We start from the raw sequence: 11,001 nt of genomic DNA, 5'->3' as shown, positions 1-11,001 counted from the left end.
AAGGGAAATACCCTCAGTTTAATTTGTTCCGCACCAACCGTAGGATGATGGAATGTTGTAAGGACTTGTTCAATCCTACGCATGTGTTGGTAAGGTTTTTCATGGCCTAAACCATGGAAAACGGGTAACAAATTAAATATGTTTGGGGGGATTCGAAAATCCCCACTGGGTCTGCTAGAACGATGCAAGATTTAGGGCTATCGCTTAAAGCTTTGTAGAAGTCGGAGAGAGGAGTCTCTCTTTCTTCACCCATTATCTCGGTATGGTTGGTGGGATAGTAGTTAGAGGTGTTGTGATTGGTATACTTTCGATATATTTGTTTGTTGACGTTAATTACGTTCGGTTTTTTTCTCGACCGGACCTTAATCTCATGCAAGTCTAAGTCTAAACACGAAAACAATCCAAACAATCTTGATATATTAGTATGAACCTCTAACCGGAGATGCGAGGTATGGAAGAAAGGAATACCGATAGCGTCCTTGCTTCGCTTTATGAATAGTGTCTTGTTCTGGCGTGTTCAGTGTAAATAACAAGTTAGAACACTGAAAAAAAAAACTTAAAATCGGGTTTGAAACAAACCCGTAGAACTCCCGCAAAATTTTGCATAGGCGGTCGGCTCCTTGTCGATAAGTGTGGCTGGTCGCTCGAAGTCCGATAAAGTGAGGGCAGGTCGGCCAAGTATGAGGGGATGGTCGCGCTCGAAGTCCAGACTATATAGCAGCGCGCTCCTTATAAGCGATCGGCATTTCCGTGTAATTGTCGTCCGGGAATTTTTCGCTGAAACGAATAACCCGCGGTATGAATCAAACAAGGGTGGGTGGGTTTAATGGGACTTAAAAATGACTAATTCTACTATGAAAACAATGCTAAAGTGCAACTAAGACGGCAGCGGCGCCATTTGATAAAAGATAAATTGAATAGTCTACCTACGAAATGAACGATGAACTCATGGTCGTAAGTAAACTAAACTATTTATGATGCTATACTTTTATCAAAGTTTCCTACTCTCAATTCTATCAAGATATAGTGGAGTAAGAAGTTTGTTCCACTCCTAGTGCTCTAGCATGGATGTTTTCTAGTCTATTTAGTCGGTCTTAAGTCAATGAGAGCTTTACGAAGGTGATTACTACGATACTTACTGAATTTGATTACTTGACTTTTAAACTACTAATGCTATGGAAATATGATTGTTTTGAATCTAGATAAATGATTAGAGGGGAATTGAATCCACCTCGAATCCAACTTAATAGCCTAACATAGATTCTTGTATCTCGATTCTTACGTTCTTACGACAAGAAATTCGAGTTCTAATCCCTAGTGTTCATGGCATTTCTACCGAAAGTACTAACTAGCATGTGAGGTCGTCCACCCATTCTCATGGCTTAATCCGACCTTCTAGATTAGAATAGATTCTACAATGTTTCTACACTATACCACTAAGTTTTCATCAAGGCTTCATCAACCCCTATAATGGAGGTTTTAGCCTTGAGTCATCAAACCATCATTTCCCATTTCATTATAACTACACATCATATTAAAATTCTAACTTAACTAAATTAACTAACAATGGTTCAATCTATTTAAACTACGGAATGATAATCAACAAGAATTAAAATCAGATCTATAAATTGAAATAACACAATTCGAAATTGAGAAAACAACTAATTTATTTATCTAATCAATCAAGAACAATTATTCAAAGACTTAATCTAAAACAAGAATTGAAAATGGAACTAAAGCTTAATTTAATTAATGAAAACAGATCTAGAATTATCTATAATATTTTAGGTCTAACTAGCTACCATTAACAAAGAGCTAAACTTTGGTTTTTATACTTTCAGATCCAAAAATCGTGCATGGGCTTGGAGCCATGTTTTGGGCCAGAGAATCAGGCCCAAAACCCAATTCTTTCAGTCCAAAAAGACCTCTTCAACTGCAGTTGGCTTCCACAGACTTTTCGTCCACTTGTGCTCCTCTGATTGGGTTAAGGCTTAGACCATTGGAAAGCTCTTTCCGAGCCGGTCGTTTTGACATAAGGTAGGCCCAATTCTGAGGTTTGAGTCCAAAGATACGGCTTTCAGAAGTTCTGCTGATTTGTGTGCTGTTTCAGCCCGTGTCGACTTTTTAGCTTTTGACCGGGCTTTAGGAAGGCTTTATCTTCTTGAATCTTGGCCTTTAATCGCGGAACTCCTTAGTAACCGACATTTTCTCCTTTATCTCACTAAAGTGGCACATTTCTGTACATAATGGACTTTGAAGCCTGAAATGCATAAAAACACGTAATCAGTGTTAACTCTTAATTATTACTCACATAATTGGTCCAAAAGTATGACTGTTAAAGGGTTAAAACTACAGTTTTGGGCTCTTATCAACATGCATATAACTAATAACAAACATAATATACATAACATTTGCCTATATGATTCTCATTCAAAATATAAAGAATTAGAGTTAATACAAAAGTAATGTTTTTAGTATATAACCCTATCAATATACCACTTTGGTTTCCAAGAATAATTATATTACCTACATATGCATAGTAGAAGGTTAGGGTTTTTTTATACATTTTTCTTGTGAATAAATAAGGTATTTAGGAAATATTCAAATTTCACGAATTCCACTATCAATATTCATACCACAAATTATAAGTGCAACACAAACCCAGCTACTTGGGCTCATCTCATTTCAAGCTCTCCTTAACATATTTTAATGCTGGTTAAAAATAGGGATTGAGCCTTAGCATACTGAAGTTCACCTCATTATGGTTTAATTAAAATCCTAGCCGAGCTTCAATGATTTCTTTCAGGGGGCAGCTTAGAACTCTTAAGCCTGTAGTTCCTACTTCCTAGACTCCTTTGTATGGATTGGACACTGGAGTACTAAACTCTCTTGACCAATTACTAATTGGGTTCGAGGGACGCATGCGGGGCCTTGAAGTGAATCACACAATCAATGTACCTTTTGACATAAAGTCAACTGACTTAAGAGGATGATCAAAGTCTGGAGTAAGAAGCCATAGAGCCTCTCGTTTCCTATGAGACATTTCAACATTGCAACTAAAGTTCTTCCATAAACTTGCAATAGATTTAAAATGGCAATCTAACAAATTATATGCAGAATTTGATTAATGAGTCAAAGAAAGATAGCATAGAAGTAAATAAGTAATGATATCTTTGCAACCAAAGCAAGTCTTAAGTTGATCCTAACAATGCATAAAGCACATGATCCATTTCATATCACATGAACTTGACCCCTTCACAAACTAATAGTCCAATACAAAAATCTATTCGTTAAGGTAGCAATATGGTGTAAACTTACACTCATACAAATTTAACAAAAGCCAGTTTACTACATGTATATACAACTAATGTTGCTAACAAATGAAGTATGGAATAAGAAGACCATTACAAAAAACTAAATAGCCACCAGCACACAATCAACTACCAATGTCTATTCATTGCTTCTCAAATCCAATCTTCAATCTCACCGCTTTTTCAGATGGAACTTCCCAAAGCATATTGTCACATATTAACATGTAATCATAGGTCATTAATAATGTGAATTTTTATGTAGAATTGTCAGATATTCATGACAAATTAGAAGCAAAAAAAGCTCAATGGTAATAACATGTACCTTTGTCATTTTCCATTTGCAAGAGCTTGATACAAGCAATCAACCACCGAACTAACAAAGTAAACAACCATCAAATTCTTGATTGCATGTTTCATCAATACTTGAAATTTTCTCATAGATACAGTTATAATCAAGTGCTTATGCACTTGATGAGTACATAAACTCTTAAGCTTTCGCAAATTTAGTTCATTGCACCCACCACGAAATCCACTTTGTCTCCAATTTCGGCAACCATTTTGTACTACACTATGGACTGATCTTTCACATACTTCCCAACATATTCCTTCAAAGTCTTTTGAACAAACTTCTAATTAATACAAAAAAGCATCTCAAAAACTGTAAACTCAATGCTCTGACATATTGATGGAGAAGAATCATGTATCACCCCCAATGCCACTCATTATTCAGAACACTCAAGCTGCACCTATTAAAAATTGCAAAAAGATCTACAGTTCAAGTTGGTGGTATATGCATCTGGAGGTTTCCATGAGATGGCTCTCCAAACAGGAAATATCGAAGTACGCATTGATTGTATCTGCATCCAACTTCAACTTTACAATTCAACTCATGTTTGATCTATCTTACACCATTGCAACATACTTAGCACTATTCACAGACATAACCACCCATTTCCAGTTATATAAATAAATATTTGAAGAACCTTCAAGCTTCCTTGTTAAAAAATTGTTCGAATATTTGAAAGACACAACACTACCGAACCTAAACACTCGATGTCGTGCCATTATATTGGAAAGAAATAATAACTCAGATATCAGCTAGCTTACGCATGGAATTAATTAGGTAGAATGGTAGATACTCCAAACAATACTATATATTGAAGTACCTCATTAATCTCGCAAAACCTATGTATGAGAATCATGTAGCAAAATACAAATAGATAGTGAAGTCAAGAATTCACGGAGTCCCAGTTCAGTAAACTGGAATGAGTACCTTTCACATTGTCAAAAACGATTTCACACATTTTGTATGTTGGATTGGGAAACTCACAATGAAGTTGGAAATCTATGAAGAGATTGATTGCCGAAAATAAGTTTATCTTGGATTAGGAAACTCAAATCTATGGAGAGGTCCCCGTCTAAGGAGATGAGAAAGATTATGTGAGTTATGAAATGAGATTAGTAATCGTAATAAGTGTATTTATATGGGTTTTGCAAATGGGGCGCGGTATTGACACCCCACTTTATGGGATTGGCACCCATTTGTCAAAAACTAGAACAATAATGGTTATTCTTTATATGTCTTTTTACACCCCACATGCTTGATAGTTCTACGGTATCGGGTTGCCGCAAGATCTCATATCCCATGGTAGGCAGTTGCAGTGAGATCGCACAATCTACGGCATCGGGTTACCGCGAGATCCCATATCATATCCTATGGTAGGGAGTTACCACGAAGGATTTTTTTGTTTTTTTTTCACTTCAAATTTTGCGTATTGAACACACACGACATATGGATACCTCATTTTCATCTTTAGAGCTTCTTTATACACTCCAAGAACAACACCAAAACCATGAAAAAAAATACAATCGAGGCATAATTTTGCAATCTCACGGCAAATACTTTCATAAGCTATAAAAAAAACTAGTGATCAAATTAATGAAGAAAAGTTTTGATAATTAACACAAACAAAGACTCCATTTTAGTGAACACAACCATCTCGCGGCAACTAACTTTTTTTATGGTGGCTATAAAAAAAACACAAAAAAACAAAAAAAACAAAAAAGGACCCGCGACAACAACCTTAATTCTGTGGGATATGAGATCTCGCAGCAACCCGATGTCGTAGATTATGTGATCTCGCGGCAACTTCTTGTCGTGGGTGTTTTTTTATGTGATTAATAGAGGGGTGCTAATACCTTGGAATTAGTCAAAGGGGTGCCAATCCCATAAAGTGGGGTGTCAATATCGCAACCCTTTGCAACCCTTTTCGAATTGCCCCAAGTCACAACTCCTGAGTCCTTACGGATAGTAAAGATTTTTCTAGTCATAAGCAACTCTTTTTTAGTATTCGTTTAGGTAACAGTAATTGATTTTTTGGTTACTGGTTCTACCTCAGATGTGGAGCGGCCCGAATATCAAACTTCTAAGGTGGTGGAATCATTTTCCATATCTTAACAATTACACTACTAAACCTACTGGAGGATCTCTACTCCTATTCTCTAATATATATTCTCTTCCTCCCTTTCCTTCTTTCTACTCTTCAAACTCCTGAACTCTAAGTTGATTGTAAATTGTAATTAATTAAAATTAAGTTTTTTCACCTTTCAAACCCAGAAGCTCCCCTCGAGAAAGCTCTCTTTCTACCCAATCTTAATGAAACATATGCATGATGCATCTTCTCAATCGTTGGAATTCCTTGGGAACAAAATGCAAGCCCAGTTGACGAAATGTTGAGCTTATTTGTAAATGTTTATAGGAGATTCCACAGTGTTCATCTTATATATGTTAATGTCTGCAAGATAGCTACTTTCACTGTTGTTATGTCAGCCATCTCTACTTATTTTGTGAAACTTAAGATCCCACCTTTGTTGTAAAATTAGAGATTTAAACTATAAATGCATAAGAAGTTGCAATAGAAATCTCTATGTTAAAATCAACGTTTGCTTTCTTCTACTGTAAATCAATAACAACTTAAAATTTCATGAACAGTGGACATTTTAACATGTATAATTCACATTCAAAGATAAAGTTTCTTTGGTCACCTCGCTTGCCAATCAAAAATAAGAAAGTTTCTTTGGTCTCAAATTTTTCGAAGACCCTACCCCTGCGATCTATTGTTATTGTTTTGCCCTCTTTTGCCTTTCCATTTCACTCTTTTCACTTTCAGTCTTTGCCTGTTTCTTCATCCATTTCTCCATCTCATACTTCAGAGTGGCTTTTACTCCCTCTAATTTCTTCTCATGCTATGACAGTGATACATCTGGCCTCTTAACCGAAAAGAACTACCCCACTCAAAAAAAAAAACCGTATGCAATTTTTTTTATTTTTTTTTTGTCACAAGGTTTAAACAATAAATATCAACAAAATTATGCATTTATTTCAATTCATAAAATTAGAGTGCGTTGACTACTAAGAATTTAATATGGACTGATGAAGTTAACTACTTAAGCTTAAGTCATTAACTGATATTACTATGTCTATATATATCTACATAATCTAGTCCACAAGTCTACAACAATTCAACAAATTGTTAACTTCCTATAACATTATATAGATGTCTATTTAATGTTATATATAACATTATAACATTATATATAAGTCTATAATATTATATATAAGTCTATATAATGTTATATAGACTTATAATGTTAATGTTATATAAAACATTATAACATTATATATAATTTTATATAAACTTATAAAATATTAACATTGAAAATAAAAAAATTTATCTTGTTTTGTTTTGTTTTTTTTTTAAGTGGAAATTTTATTGATAATGATAATGAGTTTTACAAATAATTAGGACAAGTGTGCAACAAGCTGCGTTGCACTGCAAGTCCTTTATGAATTTGTGTTTTTTGTTTTGTTTTTGTTTTTTTGTTGAGGTCTGACTCTTTGTTTAAGAATTGAGAGTGAAAGAAAGAAAGAAGAGCATACAAGTTTGTTATGGGTGATTAGAATTATACAAACTCATCGGTTGGGCTTTAGGCCTTCAGCTATTTATTTTAGTCTCATCAACCCATCAAATATTCAAAGACATATTTGTCCCTCTTTAATGGTTATAAACTTAAAATAAATGATAAATGATAATTTTATAAGGGCAAAAAGGGAAGTAAAAAAATTTGGTTTATTGGAATTTTTTTTATTAATTTTTTTTTCACACTATTTTTTTGTTGATAATATTTTTACTATAGTACATTGTAAAAAATTTGGGGGTGCGGTAGTGAAAGTTTACTAAAAGAATTGTTGAAAAGTTTGCTATTTGTAAAGCATATTGCCAACCCTTCTTCCACTCTGCCAAATTATGGAAGTAAACAACACTTATAGCTTTTCTCACAATATCCCAGTCTTTGTTGCATGATGTGAGTACGATTTTCAAATCATTGATTATCTCTAGTAGCTCGGACCTCACCTTCCATTGCCTTCCTCAAAACTTTCACCCTCTTTCCCAACCACATAATTATGTTGATCAATCTGTCATTTTAGAAATAACAAAAACTTAGACCCACGTATAGTTATATCATGCCAAGGGCATAACAACTAATGTTTTTTGAAAAAATAACCATGTTTGTTCTTTATTTTTGTGTAAAGTAGTTTTTCACCCAAAAAATATTTATTGGTCCAAAAAACATGTTTTATGATAAATAGCAAAAACTTGTTTTTCAAGTTAAAAAACAATTTTTTCTTCTCACTTTCTCATTTGGCACCAAAGGTATATGGATTGCTCGGGTGCCACTAGTGAAAAATGCAAAGATATGTCAAGATATTTCGAGAAATATCATGAAATTTACTAGTTTGATAAAATAGCTTTTAGGAAAAAAAAAAAATCTCAACCAAGCATGTTTATTCAAAAATTGTTTTTAGATTAAATATTTTTTTAGAAAAATACTTTTTGAGAAAAACTAATTTTTTGAAAAAATGATATCCAAACACCCACTTAAACTTTATGGCCGCAAATAATAAATGAATAAGCATACCAATGAGCACTTATTCAAAAGTTTCATTATGTAAAGAGAGCTCATACCAGTAAAGCCAATCATATTAAGATGTCTAAAATCTAGGGTGTCTTAGTAATAGTGAATAATAAAACCATAAATAAAGCCATCCAAATTGGCAACCAGCTACGCAACATAAAATCGATTTTTTTTATTACTCTTTTTCGTATGAAGCAACCACAAAAAAGAAAACTGTATAGCCAATCTATGTCCTTGTGATATACATTTTTGTGCCCCTCCATTAGCTTGGGCATTTGGAGTAAAGTGGCCTAAAAATTTTCTATAAATAACTAAAAAAAAAGGCAATAGTTGTCGCCAATTCATGCATAAGACACACTCAAACTATACAATTTCATCATAAAATTTATTTTATCACCGATTCCTACCAAATGATTTCGATTAGTAAAGATATAATTTTATTACAGCAAAAAAAAAGTAGGTTGAGATAACCTATAAACAATTTGTAATTAGAAAAAAGTTGCATACAGTGAAGTAGCATAGAAGCTTTCTGTTCATGTTCATTGTCACACTTTGTTTGGACCTCTCTACCTCTAATTACACCGAACCTTTGAAATTTTCAGTCTTACAACTGAGTGTTATCTGTAGTAAGTTACGACAACTTTTTCCTACGTGCAAGGGTCTTCGGTGTTCCATGTTTGTGCACCTGTATTGAGATACATGAAACACATGAGATCACATAATCGAGTAACTTCATTTTGTTAAAACATTGCAACCAACAACAAATGCAAAAAAGTTAATCATGCTCTTAACAATCACAATAGCTTTTTCTACATAATCAAATGCATAACATAGAGAATATCCAGAGCCAACTAGTTATCATATTTAACACACTGCAATATGCAACATGAAATGTTTTTATCTAGGGCTAGTTCTCATATAGTTAACATACTGAAACATGCCACATAAAGTATCATATTCAATACTAGTTCACATATTTATATAAAACTATGTCTCATATACTGCAGAAAGACTCTAACATACTGAGCTATACATAAAATGTTAGATCACTTTAACTAATTGAACTATACCACTTTATGTGTCATATCCAGAATTATTTTTGTCATGTCAAAAGACTGATGCACTTAGAACTTCACAAATAAATTAAAAAGAAATTCAGACAAGAAGACAGAAGAAAACAACTAATCTTATACTGGAGATTTAGGAAGATCAAAGTACACTGAGAGAAAAAAAAATAGAGATAAAAACAAAATTCAGGTGAGAGAGAGAGAGAAAATTGGAGTGGTGATCCCTGCCATATTTTTTTAGGTGAGAACGAGAGTGAAAATTAGAGTTAGAGGTAGTGCGGGAGAGAAGATTAGAGTGAGAAAATGACTCTTCTATTTTACTTCGCCAAATTTTAGGTTAGAGTAAGAGAGACGTGAGATGTGATGTTACAATATTACCCTTAACTGTTCATTTTACCAAAACTTTGTCACCCGGTCAGAAAATTTAAAATGAATGGCCATAAATCCACCCTGCGTAGGCTAGCTTTAGATATGTTTAATTATCAAGGAGAGATTATTGCCTTTCAAAAATATAATTTTTAGAGATGGGTGATCCTGTTAACATGAATGAAAATGTTTAAAATTACCTTTTTAAAACATGCTAACGCCTATAACTTAATTATAAATAGTTGCAAGTAGGGTTGTGAACGGAATGGATTGGTTTGGGTTGGGTTATGGAAAATCCGAACCCGAACCGATAATAAAATTAGAAACCCGAAACCAAACCAAACCAAACCGATAATATTATATTTCATCCGAAATTGAACTTAACCGATAAGATATATTGCAAACTGAAACCGAACCGAATCGAACCGAAAACTATAAAATTAATTAAATCCTAAATTAAATCAATTAATTTAAACCGCACAATTGATAAATATATTCAAAATTAATCATAAATATCTACACTATATGATAGCCAGGTCTTCCGGAATACCCTTCCCAATATCGAGTAGGCAATTTAAGATCTCCTTATTTACTTAATTTAGAAACACTCCCTTACTAAATTTAGAATAAGCCCTACTTTTATTAATATAATTTGAACAAAGTCCCTTTTTTATTAAAAATTTAGATACACTTCACTAATGTCACTTAAATTAAATAATTACCCTCATTTCCCCATTGAAATTAAAACAAGTCCTATTTTATTATTGATAATTTAAAAGAACCCTCCTCATATCACTTAAATAACATAATTATCTCCCATTTTGTTTAAAAAAAATAAATAGATGAGTCTCTCTTATATAATTACAATTACTATTTACAATTAGAATCTAAAAAAACCATGCTAACTATCGAACTCGAGGGACAGGTTTCAAGACTTAAAAAAACCGATGGGTAGTAGTACAGTTTGAATACTTGTATTACTAAAATACTATCTTATTGGTTCGGGTTCATATCGGTTTGGTGGAGGACAAACCCGAAAACAAACCAATATCTTATCGGTTCGGTTTCAGATTAGTAGAGGACAAACCAAATTACCAAAACCCAAACCGTTTTTGAAACCATTACAGCCGCAAGTCTTCTAACAAAAAAATCATTTCATTAAACTCACCCATTTAGTGACCGTGTACGAAGTTATGTATAGAAGTCTAGTGAGTGGTTCATGAGTCATGAGCAGTGTTCAAAGTCTAGGCCCTTAGCCCAATACCATTTTGACACCCTTA

Source organism: Coptis chinensis, chromosome 2 (assembly GCF_015680905.1).
Source record: "Coptis chinensis isolate HL-2020 chromosome 2, ASM1568090v1, whole genome shotgun sequence".
NCBI lineage: Eukaryota > Viridiplantae > Streptophyta > Magnoliopsida > Ranunculales > Ranunculaceae > Coptis > Coptis chinensis.
Note: the sequence above shows the minus strand (reverse complement) of the source record.